This window comes from Lactuca serriola, chromosome 8 (genome assembly GCF_051521515.1).
Source record: "Lactuca serriola cultivar US96UC23 chromosome 8, Lser_US96UC23_V15, whole genome shotgun sequence".
Lineage (NCBI taxonomy): Eukaryota > Viridiplantae > Streptophyta > Magnoliopsida > Asterales > Asteraceae > Lactuca > Lactuca serriola.
Genome location: NC_136415.1, coordinates 250,637,377 through 250,654,439, shown reverse-complemented (window position 1 = coordinate 250,654,439; position 17,063 = coordinate 250,637,377). Strand labels below are relative to the sequence as shown.

The 17,063-nt window shown below is 35.6% G+C and overlaps 1 long non-coding RNA gene across 1 annotated transcript; it reads right to left on the bottom strand.

Moving 5' to 3' along the window:
• Positions 1–14,448: 14,448 nt before the first annotated feature.
• On the bottom strand, positions 14,449–15,524 carry LOC145069883 (uncharacterized). Its single transcript, XR_013689708.1, has 2 exons — positions 15,414–15,524; positions 14,449–14,832 (listed from the first exon to the last, which is right to left on the bottom strand). It is a non-coding gene; the product is annotated as an uncharacterized LOC145069883 (long non-coding RNA).
• Positions 15,525–17,063: the final 1,539 nt, after the last annotated feature.

Below are 17,063 nucleotides of genomic sequence, written 5' to 3'. Positions count from 1 at the left end.
TCTGTGGGCAACAAACTTGAATACCTGGAGCCATGAACAAGGTCAACCCATTCCCAACAATGGAGACAAAAGTTTCTACAACCTCACTGATGGAGGTTCTACTGACAGAGTCATACCCATTATGGTTAGTAGGATGTCTCGGAACACGATATTAGGGCAATCATTTGTCAACCGAATCTTGGAGATTGATGCCAACACGGGTGTTAACACTGTCCACATTCGCCAACTAGAGTCTGCTCAGGAAAGGGCTTAGGTCAGCAATGCAATGCTTCAGAGGGAGCTTGCTGAAACCCGAGCTGAAGTCAGGGAACTTCGAGCTCAGCAAGCAAGATCGGATAGGCGTATAAGGGACATCGAGCGCCTTCTGTCGGATTCAAGAACTCACTCTAGCAGTTCTCGTCGCCGATAGAATCTTATTAACTATTCTTTTGAATATAACCTAGTTATGTAAAAACTATAGGCTAATTTTCCTATCCCTGTAAATCTTAGACCTGTTAGGTCTTGATTAGGTAATAGTTCTGTCAAAATTTTCCATCTTGGTTGATGTAATATCTACTTCTAGGTCGTTTTTCCCAAACTTATTACATCTGTAATTCCAGTATCTTTGATAGATGTCTAATCTAATGGAAATTATTATCCAAACTGCTTTCATCTTCATTCAATCATATTCATTCAATTATACTGTTGGGCTATGGAGAGTTAGTCCATGTGTCATTCTCATCAATTTTCCGATAAAATTCTTATCAATATTTGTACCTTTCTAAACTTTCAGTTAAAAGATGCCTCCACGCAAGTCACCAAGAAATAATCCTCCACCACCACCTACTTCTCAATTTGATACAACAGCCCTCAATGATGTTGTAGCTGCAGCTGTGGCAACAGCCATGGATGAATATCATTCCTCAAGTTCCATTAGAGGAGGGACTCCTATTCCAACTATACCGGTTGAAACCCTGTGCACTCAAAAGAGTGATCCTACAAAGATTTCACGAACTGCAAGCCATTGTCCTTTAAAGGGGCTGGCGGAGTCATTGCACTCTCGCAATGGTTCGAGAAAACTGAATCGGTTTTTGCAATCTGCTCCTGTCCAGAAGGGAGCAAGGTGAAGTTCGCAGCTTACACCTTTGAAACAAAAGCCCTAACGTGGTGGAATGGCATGTTAAGTCACTATCTATTCCAGCGGCAAATGATATGGGCTGGGATACTTTGAAAGACCTCATGAGTGAGGAATATCGTCCAAGGGGCGAGATTCAAAAGCTGGAGGAAGAACTTTGGCGCCTAACCATGAAGGGCTCCGACATCGTCGCCTATACTGCCAGGTTCTGTGAACTGGTGGCCCTCTATCCCAATATGATTCATACAGAGAGAAAGAAGATCGAAAGGTTTATATGGGGACTGGTGCCACCATACCAGGGCAATGTTTTGTCATCACACCCTACTACATTCAATAGTGCCAAGCGATTGGCACAACAACTAATTGACCACGGGGTCCGTAACCCAGCAGCAACAACCACCCTAGCCATCTCAGAACCCGCCAGAACCGCAGAGTCCAAGCGAAAATTCTGGGATGACAAGAAAAAGATTAATAAGGCTACCAAGAAACAACAGATCGTGGCAGTTCATGCTGCTACGACACCTGCCACTGCTGCTTTTCCATTAAAGCAGTATTCTGGAAGCTTGCCGCTCTGCAACAAATGTAACTACCACCATGTGGGAGCCTGTCGGGAAATGCAGTGTGTAAACTGCAACAGGAAGGGGCATACTGCCCGTTTCTGCAAAGCTCCGGCGAGCCCAATCACCCAAGTCCCTGACGCTGGAGTGGGCCAAGCTTGCTACAACTGTGGAGATGTGGGCCACTACAAAAGGAACTGCCCCAAGGCAGGAAATGCCGGTGGAGTAGGAAGAGTTCTGGCTATAGGCCATGAGGAGGTGATTGCCGACCCCACAATGGTCACTGGTACGTTCCTCCTCGATAACTCTTATGCATGCATTCTATTTGATAGTGGAGCGGAGAGAAGCTTCGTGAATCAAAAATTTGCTCTTTTACTTAAGCAAAAATCATGAGCACTCAAAGAACCGTTCACAGTAGAAATGGCTAATGGGAAGACAGAGAGTACTAGCTGCATATACATAGGGTGTACTTTAACTTTAGATAGTCATTCATTCTCGATCGATCTCATGCCAGTCTCAATTAAAAGTTTCGACGTCATCATTGGCATGGATTGGTTGAGTCTTCAGCGTGCCGATATCATGTGTTACGAAAAGGCTGGTCCACCTTAATCTTTCGTCTGGCGAAACTTTAATAGTTTATGGCGACAAACCCAGCACGAACCTTCGTATCATCTCGAGCATTCAAGCTCAGAAATTCTTGCGAAAGGAATGTCGCGCATTCCTTACTCATGTTGTCGATGTGAGCCAAGAAACGAAATCTATTCAGAACATTCCAGTGGTACGCGACTTTCCCGTCATTTTTTTCGGAAGAACTCCCAGGATTACCTCCACAACGTCAAGTCGAGTTCCGAATTGACGTAGTTCCAGGGGCTACCCCCGTAGCCAAATCGCCTTATCGTCTAGCACCTGCAGAGATGCAAGAACTATCCTGTCAACTTAACGAACTGCTCAGCAAGGGCTTTATAAGACCAATCTTCTCACCCTGGGGAGCCCCAGTCTTTTTCGTCAAGAAGAAAGACGGATCGTTACGAATGTGCATCGACTACAGGGAGCTCAACAAGCTAACCGTAAAGAATCGTTATCCATTGCCAAGGATAGACGATTTATTCGATCAACTTTAAGGGGCGAACTTCTTTTCAAAAATTGACTTAAGATCCGGATATCATCAACTATGAGTGTTAGGGGAGGATGTTCCGAAGACAGCCTTCCGAACTCTTTATGGGCACTATGAATTCGTAGTGATGTCGTTCGGATTAACAAACGCACCCGCAATATTCATGTATTTGATGAATAGGGTGTGTCATCCCTACTTGGATCAGTTCGTCATCGTCTTCATCGATGACATACTTATCTACTCTCGAAGTACGGAGGAACATAGCCAACATCTACGATTAGTCTTAGAAACCCTGCGCACAGAGAAGCTTTATGCGAAGTTCTCGAAATGCGAATTTTGGATCCGCCAAGTCGAATTCTTAGGGCACGTAGTTAGCGAAGAGGGAATACACGTGGACCCTTCCAAAATTAAAGCCATTGAGAGCTGGTCAGCACCGAAGACGCCTACAAAAATTCGTCAATTTCTAGGCCTCGCTGGCTACTATCGCAGGTTCATTCAGAACTTCACCCGCATAGCAAAGCCTCTTACAACTCTTACCCAGAAAGGCGTATCCTTTGACTGGGAAGAAAAGCAGGAAAGAGCATTCCAAACGCTCAAACGAGCCTTGTGTACCGCACCAATACTATCCCTCCCCAAAGGGATAGAAGACTTTGTTGTCTATTGTGATGCGTCAAATCAAGGACTCGGATGTGTTCTAATGCAGCGAGGTAAGGTCATCGCCTATGCCTCGAGACAGCTGAAGACACATGAGGTCAACTATACAACGCATGATCTTGAACTAGGAGCAGTTGTGTTTGCTCTGAAGATCTGGAGACACTACCTATACGGAACGAAAAGCACTATCTTCACAGACCACAAGAGCCTTCAACACATATTCGACTAGGAGGAGCTCAACATGAGACAATGACCGTGGCTCGAGCTACTCAGTGACTACGAATGAGAAATTCGCTATCATCCCGGCAAGGCCAACGTAGTAGCTGACGCCCTAAGTCGAAAGGAATATTCTGGTCGTCGAGTCAAATCATTGACTATGACTATCCATTCACACTTATCCACACAAATACAGGTGGCTCAGATCGACGCTTTGAAACCTGAAAATGTGACCAGTGAATCCCTGCGAGGGATGTATAAGAACATGGAAGTCAAGGGTGGCGGAGCTTATTATTTCATGGACCGGATCTAGACCCCGAAACTTGGTGGTTTCAGAGACTTGGTCATGAACGAGGCGCACAACACTTGTTATTCCGTCCACCCGGGTTCAGATAAGATGTATCTGGATCTTAAAAAGTTATACTGGTGGCAAAACATGAAAGCAGAGATTGCTACCTTCGTGAGTAAATGCCTTACTTGCGCAAAGGTCAAGGTCGAGTACCAGAAACCCTCAGGCCTCCTTCAATAGCCTGAGATCCCAGAATGGAAGTGGGAGCGAATCACTATGGGTTTCATTACCAAGTTGCCCAAGACAACGGGTGGACTTGATACCATATGGGTCATCGTCGACAGATTGACCAAGTCCGCGTACTTCCTACCTATCAAGGAAACAGACAAGATGGAGAAACTCAAAAGAACTTACATTAGGGAGATAGTACGACTGCACAGTGTTCCCATATCCATTATCTCGGATAGAGATAGTAGGTTCACTTCTAGGTTCTGGCAGTCACTACAGAGTTCCTTAGGAACTAGGCTGGACATGAGTACAGCCTACCATCCGCAGACAGACGGACAAAGTGAGAGGACTATTCAAACCTTGGAAGATATGTTTCGAGCCTGTGTGATCGACTTTGGGAAGGCATGGGATACTCATTTACCCCTTGTCGAATTTTCCTACAACAACAGTTATCATACAAGCATAAAGGCTGCTCCATTCGAGGCCCTCTATGGCCACAAGTGCAGATCCCCTATGTGTTGGGCTGAGGTGGGTGATACCCAGTTAGCTAAAGGACGAGTTACTGAAAGCACTCTCATAGGTCCGAAGATCATACGGGAAACGACGGAGAAGATCATTCAGATCCATGAATGATTGAAAGCCTCCAGAGACCGACAGAAAAGCTACGCCGGTAAACGTAGAAAACCGTTGGAGTTCCAGGTGGGCGACCGTGTTTTATTGAAGGACTCACCCTGGAAGGGCTTAATACGCTTCGGAAAGCGTGGAAAGCTAAATCCAAGGTACATTGGGCCTTTTGAGATTCTTGCTAGAATCGGCCCAGTAGCTTACAAACTCAATCTACCGATCGAACTTAGTAACGTACATTCTACCTTCCACGTATCGAACTTGAAAAAGTGTCTGTCCGACGAGAATCTTGTAATCCCACTCGACGAGATCGAGATCAATGAGAGCCTCAACTTCGTGGAAGAACTAGTAGAGATCATGGACCGAGAGGTCAAGCAAACAAAACAAAGCCGTATCCCGATAGTGAAGGTTCGTTGGAACGCTAAGCGAGGACCTGAATTCACTTGGGAGCGAGAGTTACAAATGAAACGGAAATACCCTCATCTTTTTACTTAGTTACTTGTAATTACTTATTTGCTTAAATTCTAATTTCGGGACGAAATTCCTTCTAAGGAGGGGATGATGTGACAACCCAAAATTTCAAGCGTTCATTCTTCATTTTTGTTAAAATTAGCTTCGATTTGCTATTTTATAATGAAGTTTTGGGGTCTAAAAGAGTGCTTAAAGCTTAGTATAAGTGAGATACGTGTCGGAGGATGGGTTAGATTGGGTGTAGCATTGGAAAAACGGGCCAAACACACCAAATCAGGTGTGTGCGGCCTCACACTAGAATGTGCGGCCAGCCAGCCACACACAGGCCAACCACACACACCTCCAGTCGCACTCACTCCCTTATATATACTATCCTTAGTCATTTTAATCATTTCTTACACTTCTACAAAGCAAGGACCCGAAAATCCTCTCAAGTATCATCCGGAAAGGTAACATCTTTCACCAAGAACACCAAGAACACCAAAAACACCATGTTTTCTGGTAGCACACGCTTCTGGCAGCACACCTGGCTGCACACAGGGCCGCACACACGTGCTGGCAGCACACCTGGCCGCACATACACATATAGTGTGTATTTTGGCCATACACTCTCTTGTATAGCCTTATAACCCTTCATACAATCATATATGGTTGTAACACTTCAATATAAGTGTTTACTAGTCCCTAAGGTGGTCCCAATTCATTAATTAGTTGTTCATAACATTAATTATATTCATATATGTGCCAATATATGCTAAATAGGATTCGCGTGTGTACTCAAGTCACCACTTGGTACTTAGCAACTGATCCAACATTGTCATCAGAACCACTTACTACAGGTGAGTTCATACCCCTAAATTAACTTTTGAAATGTTTTTAAATGCTTTTATGGGGGGGGGGGGGGGAATACAAGTTGAACAATTATAGTTATTATATCAATCACATGTGATTAATGACTACCAAGCAAATGGTTTTCTTACTTTCCAAGCTATTTATCAAACTGTTTTACCTCAAAATGTCTTACAAACTCCTTTAATTGTCAAATACTTTTACTTAAACTCTTTTAAAATTATATTATGTGTATCTGTATAAATATAGTTATATAAGTAGGATTGAAAAGGCGTAGGACTGCTAGTCTACCCTGCTTCCTGTTCTTGTTTGATGTGGTCTTAGGGTATCACGGTTAGTTGTCTGAAGGTCATTTGAATCCTAGTTATATATTATGTATATGTATATAGATATAAAAAGGTTATTTCTTTCATTCAATTCCATGCCCTTGGGTAGCAAGGGTATACAAACATGTTCATACTTTACTAGTAAGCTACCATAGGGGTAGTTTAGGAAGATACTATTACTAGAACAATGAAACATACAATGAGTCAGTTCATACATGAGTCAATACATACTATGATGAGAATCAAACATGAATCAGAGTGATGAGAAACAAACTATAGACACTATGATGAGAAACAAACATACAGGCTAGACAGAGAAAGAACACACAATACATCTAGCACACAAATCATATTTCATATACATTAACCACATTTATGTGAGCCATTAAGTAGGGCATGGCACTACCTGCCATGACTGTTTTTGCATCAGAATCTCCTTCATTGGGGAGCGTATTGAGTTTGCGTATAGATCTACACTGGATTGACTATCCTACACCTTGCTGCTCGCTACAGTGGGACTTGCAAGTCTACGGGTGCCAAACGTCATTTTTACGGCATCTTACATTGTCGTTTTTCAGCTAAGTCAGTAGCAAGATACAGGCCGATCACATGTTACCTTAAAATTTACATTACAAATAAGGTAGTTAGTGCAGTAGTAGTTACTAATTACTACATTACAGTACTATAACATTTTCCCTTTACTTTTTACTTTGTGATATTCACACAATAAGTAATAATGTAACAACTATATTTTGGTTAATAGTAGTCAGATTTGGGAAAATTCACACTTTTACAAGAGACACACAGACAAATACTAGATGCCTTGGTAGAATGCTACTGTTAGTAGAAAAGATAGGGTTTTCTAGGAGAGTTCAATCAAATACAACACTTTTACAAACATACACAGTACATCTTACAAATGTTTTCATACAAATACAGACACTAATATACTTATGATCTCACCAGCTTTAAAGCTGATACTCGCTTTCAAAATAACTTGTATTCTCAGGTCGCCAGTAGACAGGTACAGGTGCCAAGTTTTGAGAAGAAGGAGCTCGTTCAAGACTCCTCTTTTATTTTGATGTATATAATTTTTGGTGTCTATATAACTTGACAGAACACACTTGTATGAAATTATACTATTAATGCAATGTATGATGTTGTTGCTTGTTTACTACTTTGCATTGTTGTGATACTATACATGACGTCCTCCACTCCAGAACGTTTCCACCGTTCATCGGTTTGGGGGGTGTGACAATATCAGAGTTCCCATAAATCTTAATCAAAATTGAGGAAGTGTATGATCACGCCTTCGCCTTGCCACGATCATCCGAAGTAGCTGAAACAATAATCAATAAATGTAAGCTCGAAGGCTTATTGAGTTACCCCCAAAATACCAACACCATACAAATATAACCATATCATATAAACATATAAGCAAACAGCATGCATAATGAGCCTTCAGCCTGACTAGACCGCTTTGCAGGCTTCATCCTATCTAGACCGCTCTCCGAGCCTTCGGCACGTCTGGACCACCTCACAGGGTCTATAGCCTATCCGGAACGCTCGCCAGGCCTTCGGCCTAACTGAATCCCTTTGCAGGGCCTTCAGTTTATCCGTACCGCCCTGGGTATGTTGGCCTTCAGCACAAAGAAGGACCGCCCAACCCAACCCCCAACCAAACAAACATGTGCACATACATATCATACGCTAGCATATATAACAGTCAAACCGATATAACAGATCAATAATCATAGCAACACCCTATAACCAGGATACATACCTAACCGGTCACTAACATAACATCATCCTATATACCAGTATACCAACCTAACCAGGTCACTAAGCATATCACCATCCTAACTACTTAGATATAAATCAATAAGCATATCATACAATAACCTGGATACAAATCCGTAAAGGGCCGACATTGGCGCCTTAGACCCAGCTGATAAAGTGAGGATAACTCACCTGTCAACTGTTGACTCAAAGTGATAAGCTCAAACTCTCGGATCACCGCCACAAAATCCACCACCTATATTCACCATAAAACCATATTCATAAATTTCCAATTTACCAAAACACCCCAGAAGTCAAATAGTCAACCCTTGGTCAAATTCCAAGTCAATGGTCAAGGTCAATAGTCCATGTTGACCTGACTCGTCGAGTGCAGTTCATCAACTCGTTGAGTCCTTCCTGAACTCAATAAATCGTGAAATCCCCAGTTGACTCGTCGAGTTTTCCCTGAAACTCACCGAGTTCATGCATTTCCAAATGTCAGGGAAACCCTAGTTGACTTGCCGAGTCACCCTACTGATTTGCTGAGTCCATGCAGAAGTCCTTGCACGTCAATCTTCATTGAACTCGCCGAGTTGGCCATGCAACTCGTTGAGTCCCTTTAGTCCTTACTCCATTCAGATGCTTTTTAAGCCATTCTAAAGCTCCATAACGTAGATCTAAGCTCCTAAGGCATACTTCTTACGTAAAGTTGCAAACTTTACATACATGCAAGGTGATAATGACTTAAATCAAGCTAAAGAAGAGATTCTAGGCAAGGGAATTTCACTAGCATGCTAAAGACTGAGACTTTATGATTATAAGGACCAAGATGAGCCTAGATCTGAAGTTTCAACCTAAGATCTTGGTTCATCACTCAAAATGAAGTATCAACACACCAAAATGGCGCTAAAACTCAATCATAGAAGGATCTAGCTAGAAGAAGATCAAGCTAATGACTTGATACCTTCAAATGATGCAAAACAGGGGTAGAATTCAGATCCACACACGTTCCTTGCCTCAAACTACTTGATCTTCAAGCTCCTCTCACCAAGATCCACCTTCCAAGCTTAACACACACAAATATGGAGAGAAAATTGCGATTTAGGATTTTCGGGCTCACAAGGGGCTGTAAGGGAGGCTAATGAACCTTTAAATATGGTGCAAAACCCCGGAAAATAGGGTTTCTTCCTCCAGCTCCAACTCGTCGAGTCATGTCTCCGACTCGACGAGTTGGTTATATAAAACACGTGGCCTCAAAATTCTTGCTCGACGATTCACGGCATCAACTCGTCGAGTAGACCTTTTAATATGAAAAAAATAAAGCTGTAAAAATTAATACCTAAGAGTCGGGACGTTACAGAAGGAGCAGTTCCTCCTCAACCAAAAATAAATAATAAAATTACAGAAATTATATAAATATCAAAAGGAAGATTTCAAATAGAATTCAATAATGATGATGGAGAAATACCTCTATTGAGAAGAAGTAGATCAACTAGATCATTTTATTCTCATATATCATATTTAGAATATAAAGTAGAAACCCCTTCTTGGTGTTCTATGTCTCAATTAGATATCAATTATAAATTTCTAATGCGAAGCCTTTTAAAACATAGAAGCCTATTAAAACATGGTTATTTGAAGAATTTTCAAAAGAAGAATTAACAATTATACAAGATGAATTTTATTCTTATTTATCAAAAATTAAAAAAATTATATATTTTATTCCATGGTTTTTGAATAAGTATATAGTTAATCATTTAAATATATTTGAAAGAGAATACACTCTTGCAAATGGAAATATACAAAAATTAGTTTTTTCCACCCCAACAAAGTTTTCCGATTTCTAGAGAAAATATAAGTTTAAAATTTTTTGCAAAAAAACTAGTTGAAAGTAGTACTTTACAAATAACCATTGAACATATTAACCAACTAATACAGCAAAATAATTTTACACCAATTTGATTCGCTCCGTCAGTGGAGAAAAATTAGATATCAATTATAAATTTCTAATGCGAATATTTGTAATAATAAAGTTTGTATTCTGCTAAGCTTCACCATATTTAAGAATATGTCTCACAATGAAATTATTTTAGGCACTCTGTTTTTAAGAAAAAATATTGCCATTCGGAGTTAATGAAATAGGAATCTTAGGCGATTTACAAAATTATGAAGTATTTTTTGAGTTTATTACAAAACCTTTTACTCGTTGGATAGATCTTATAGATTTAAAAACAAATCAAATAAACTTTCTAAGAGAAGAAATTTTAATAATAAACATAGACGAACAATTACAGAATCGAAAATTAAAAAATTAATAATCTGAGAAATAAGTTTATTTTAAAAATATGTTCTGATCATCATAATGCTTTTTGGGAAAGAAAGAAACGTATAATTCCTCTTCCATACGAAGACAATTTTAATAAAAGAAATATTCCAACCAAGACTCGTCCTTGTCAAATGAATCATCACTATTTAGATCTTTGTAAGAAAGAAATATCCACTTTACTAAACAAAAATTTAATTAAATCTTCTAAATCAGCTTGGTGTTGCACTTCTTTTTATGTTAATAAACATTCAGAACAAGAAAGAAGAATTTCCAGATTAGTAATTATCTATAAGACTTTAAATAAAGATTGAAAGTGGATTAGATATCCGATTCCAAATAAAAAAGAATTAATAGGTAGATTAAATACTGCAATAACATTTTCAAAATTAGATTTAAAATCAGGATATTGGCAATTTCAAATTGATGAATAGGACCGATATAAGACTGCTTTTAATGTTCCTTTTGGTCAATATGAATGAAATGTTATGTCATTTGGATAAAAAAAAATACACCTTGTGAATTTTAGAATATTAGGAATGATATTTTTTATCCTCATAGCAATTGCATGATAGTTTACATCGATGATATCTTGGTTTTTTCTAAAAACATTGAAGATCATTTTAGTCATTTAAACCTCTTTGAAAAATTTATAGCAAAAAATGGTTTCGTCATATCCCAACCTAAAATGGTTTTATTTCAATCCAAATCAGATTTCTTGGCCATAATATTGAAAAAGGAAAAATAATTCCTATAAATAGAAGTATAGAATTTGCTTCTAAATTTCCAGACAAAATTATTGATAAAACTCAATTACAAAGATCTTTAGGAAGTTTGAATTATATACATATTCTTTTTATAAAGATTTAGTCAAAGATACAACTATCTTATATGATAAACTAAAAAGAAACATGTTCCATGGACTGATCTTCATACTCAAGCAATCCAAAGGATAAAAGAAACGGTAAAATTATTACCTTGTTTATCTTTAGAAAATCCAAATTAGGAAAAATTATTGAAACCGATGCCTCTGATATAGGTTATGGAGGAGTCTTAAAACAAATTAATCCAAATACTAAATAAGTATAGTTAGTTATATTTCATTTAGGAAAATGGTCTGATTCTTAAAAGAATCAACAGTTTATTATAATTACTGATTGTCAGCAAAATTTATGTTTAACAATGATTTTAAACATGATGTATCTAAGAAAATGTTTGCTAGATGGCAAGCTCATTCAGCACCATTTGATTATATATATATATATATATATATATATATATATATATATATATATATATATATATATATATATATATATATGGTGCATCTACAATATGTCATGTCATGATTTATATGTATATAAGGATATATGTATATATGGTGCATCTACAATACGCCATGATTTATATACATACTAGATTATAGCCCGCGTTAAACGCGGGAAACGCATAAAAAACATATAATCGTTTATAGATATTGTATAATGATTATAAAAAAATATATGGTTATTGGTATTATTGAAATGTGTAGAAAATACATTGAAAACGATAAATATATATAATCATTGAAAGATCTCTTTGTAGACATCATTTTTTGTTTTATTAGTTGAACGACTTTCCTCGTCTCATATAGTTATGATATTTATATATTTATAAGCATTTTAATTAGATGTTTCTTGCATAATAATGTTACCTAATTTAAACATATATTGACAACCAATATACCGTTTTTTCTATTGCATTAAATATTGACAACTATTTTATTTATTCAAATAAAGTTATGTAATATAATTTATAAAATCTTAAATGTTATATAGATTTAATTTTAGTATATCATCAATGGAGATTCTTTTATAAATCATGATTGGTTTATTTTAAATTGATTATAAATATAAATGCTAGCTTTTATGTTTGTTCTTATTTATTTAGTGTTCGCAAGAACTTTGCATTAGTTTTGGCGCAACTTTGAATAATTTTAGTATATCATCAATGTAATTTGATATATCTGTCAATTATATGAAATATCAAATAATGACATTTCATTACTATTGTGATAATTTAGTTTATATATTGTATTTTCACTAATCTTAACGGTCTTATTTTTTCTAATAACCGTAACGTTTTTACTAAATGTACTTTTTACAAATCTCCTAATATCTTATAATTGTTATCTTACTTTATAATTTTTCATAACTATGTTATTTTCAAGATTGACTGCTTTAATAGTGTTTTTTTTCAGTCTATTCAATTTTATATTTCGTTGTACAACATCATCGTTTGTATGTATTATGAAATTTCACTTTAAAAATGCTTAATGTTTACACCTTGATATTTTTTTTTTTAATAAACTCATGTAATAATTATGGAATATATATCTCATTTTAGTTAACATTCACTTCCTTTATTATATCAAATTCCTCATTAAACGGATATACTTTTGGAAAATAATAATTATAATAGAGCAGCATTATCTAAGACGTAAATGTTTGATATACTTTTGGAGAAAAAAATCAGGATCATTAAAAAAAATTTATATAAAGAAAATACAAATTTAAATTTGTTGAAATTATGGATGAAATTACTGGCGAAAATTTATTTTGGAGGGAGTTGTATTTTGTAAGGTATAATAATATTACAAAATTTGAAATATCTATATTTGTTGTGTAAATTAATAAATTTTATTGTTACTATACAAAGATAAAAAAAAGTAGGTTGGTATGATATACAAATACATAATAATTTCAATAATATTTTAAAATCATGCCAAAATTAACCGGATTTTTATGACATAAAAATTAAAAAAAAAATCATAATCATCTCTAATATATAAAAGTAACATTTTCGTAATTAATGTCAGTCCCAAGATAGTTAATTTTTGTTTTGTTAAAGGTACCTAATATCTTTTCATGTTTATTTGAAAAGTTTCAGAAAAGTAGTTAACTGATTTCATGTAATTTGTGACAAAGAATATCGAAATATATGAATACATACATTTGATATAGGAACAAAAAATAATCGAAAAAAATATAAAAAGCAAAAGAAGGTACTGACCTTCTAGCGCACAAGAGCAAATGTTTATAGCAGAGAATGATGATGGAAGTTATAAGCAATATTAACGATGTTGTAGGAGAATGTTTGAAGAAAAGAAACGATTGAAAATAAATGTGAGTCGCGGATTCAATGATGAATTGTATATGTATGTGATAATTTGAATATAATTTTTCGGTATTAATGATTTCCTAATAAAAAAAGATTTTATATTAATGGTTTACTAATATAAACGGATTTATATTAATGGTTGATATTAAGGCCTTGATTGAAATGATTTGTTAGTAATATGTTTTTAAAATTGACCATATTAAAATCTTCATAACTGAAAATTCAAGATGTAAAATATGGAAAACTTTCATTGGAATTAAATACATTCCCTTTCAACGAATGTAAGTTATTGATTGATGATTGGAAAATATTTATTGGAATTAAATACATTCCATATGGGGAAGATGACGTCAGCAATTTGATCTAAGGGTGGAAAAAATAAGATTGAAATACAATCAATGGTCCAGATTATTTAAGATGATGTCATAAGGTTTCTCTTTTAGTAATATTTAAGATATGTGATGCTCTGCAAGTGTCAATCAGCAAAATTAATGTTTAACAATGATTTTAAACATGATGTATCCAAGCAAATGTTTGCTAGATAGCAAGCTCATTCAGCACCATTTGATTTTACAATAATATATCGAAAATGTGAAGATAATATTCTTTCCGATTTTCTAACTAAGAAATTTTTAAATGAGCAATGTACATTTAAAACAATTAGCTAACGAGATTTTTATTACAAGAAACTCAATTAAAGAAAGTAAAGTTGAATCAACCAACTTTATGGATAATATGCCAACAATAAACACAAATATCCTTGATCGTATTCGCCATACTAGATAAATTCATTTATTAAGATTCAGACTAATAGGCCTATGAGCTTATGTTAGGTTTCTAGAGCATGAACTTATATTACATTTTAATTAAATTTTGAAGGATGATCTCTAATCGGGGAAGAGGTGGTTACCCTAATGTAGGTGGCAAAGGAAGAGGATCATATCCTCTGATACAACATGGGAAAATTTTGCTAATAGCAGAAAACATTGCCTCTCAACCATCATCATCTAATATGCATAAACTTTGAGATCCGTTATACTCGGCTTTTCAATAGTTATTGAAACAACAAATGGATGATTTCACTATGGAAGATGCTTTTTCCACTATTGAAGATATGATATTGGAAAAGCTACAAAAGAAAAAGACAAAAGCATAAGGATTCTATGCTGTCAATATTCTCTGTTTTGTTTAATAAAGCTACAATAAAGAAGACAATTGAAAACATTAGAATAGCCAGCTGTCATAATACAATCGTCAGTGTGCTTAATTATTCTCTTGTAACATTTTATAGTTTTTAAACTTAGTTTGAAGTCCGGGCATATATAGGCTATTTTGTTATCAACCAACACTTTTGTACCGATTCAATGACAAACAACCCAAATTATATTTTTATCAAGATCTCTAGTAATATTTTACAGTTTTTAAACTTGGTTTGAAACGTTGATATATATCGAGTCAATGACAAACAACCCTAAAAATGCCAAACCTTGGCTAAAAGACGGGAAACACCATGACTAATGGTTAAACATTTCAATTTAAATTTAATGTTATCAACCTAGACTTTTGTATTTCAAATCACTATATGGTACCTAAGGCTTCTTACAAAATTAGTAAAGCCATAATTTCATGAGATTATTTAACACTTCAAAGGATTTAGCCTGTCGTTAGGCTAATACATAAATTAATAAAGTATAAGTAATGAAAAATTACAAGAGTGAAGCGAGAGACAATCAACGAAAGAAGGATGCACCAGAAATACTTTAAAACTTATTTTATAACTTCAGAATATTTTTCAAGAGGAAAGAGCAGGTAGGAAGAAATTTTCTAGCGAGCTTAAAAAATAAACATAACAGCCTATATATAGGCCCGATCTTCAAACCAAGTTTAAAAACTATAAGATATTATAAAAGAATAATTGAGAACACTGACGAGTGTATTATGATAGCTGGCTATTCTAATGTTTTCAATTGTTTTCATTATTGTAGCTTTATCAAAGCCAACAGAGAATATTGACAGGTGTAGAATTTTTCACCATAGAGTACTTTTTCTTTTGTAGGTTTTCCAATATCATATCTTCAATAGTGGCTAAAGCATCTTCCACAGTGAAATCATCCATAATGTCATTGTTATCATCAATTGGCTGAGATTCTCCTGCTATACAATTATCATCATTGCATGTAGATAACATGGAGGTGTCTGATGATTGTTTGTTGCGGTTTTGAAGCAGGCCTTCTTTCATTTGACGAAAATAAATCTTTATAATTTCATCTTTTGATGGGGAGTAATTTCCTTGAGCTTTTATGGAGTTTAAACTTTATGGGATAAAAATTCTTTTTGAGATTTATAATTCAAAATTGCTTTATTGATATTATCAATCGTTTGTTTAGAGTTTATCTCATTTGAGGTTGGATCTTTTTGTAACATTTTTCCAAAACTTTGTAAGATATGATTTTTGTAAAGATGGGAACTTATTAGGAATTGAAAATTCTATGAAAAAATGTAGGGTTGGTATTATTTCCCTTCCTCCATTGGAGTGCTCAAGAACCTCCTTGTATTTCGGAGCTACATGAAGCCATTCAACATATAAAGATTTGAACGGTTCACGGAGAATTTGAACACTTGGACCATATGATGACCACCATTGTGTAAACCAATTTGGCAACTTTTGTTTATAAACTTGGTCACAAATTTTGAAAAACCAAGAATGTTTTTTTTTAGATTTTCATAAAGAAAAGCTTTATAAAAGCTATCAATATAATCCCTGAATATATATTTTATTAAGATCTTTTGTTCAGGGTGGAGAAATTCCCTTTCCTTGAGGGTGCTTAAACACCATTCTTCTGTAGATATAAGCTTTTTGAATAATAATTTGCTGAAGTTATAAACTTTCTTGTATCCTGAAGAGGAGAAATGTGAAATCTCACATGCACATGTAGAAATTAGTATATTCTCATAATAATTTCGTGACTTGTATGGACATGTTGCATATGACGCAGTATCCAGCTATCTGCAAAATAAATTCCATGGATCATCATTGTCCTCAAAATATAACATGATATCTTTTTCTTCTAAAAGAATTATTAAATCTTTATGAGGAGTAAAAATATATTACGAGGAATCATCATTATCTTCCTCCGAAATTATTTTTGAGAAACAAGGATTATTATCTTTTTGTTGTTTCAAGAACTGTTGAAAAGTCGAGTATAACGGATATCCAGGTTTAGGCATATTAGATGATGATGGTTGGGAGACAATGTTTTCTGCAATTAGCAAAATTTTCCCATGTTGTATCCGAGGATATGATCCTCTTCCTTTGCCACCTATATTAGGGTAACCATCTCTTCCCCGATTAGAGATCAT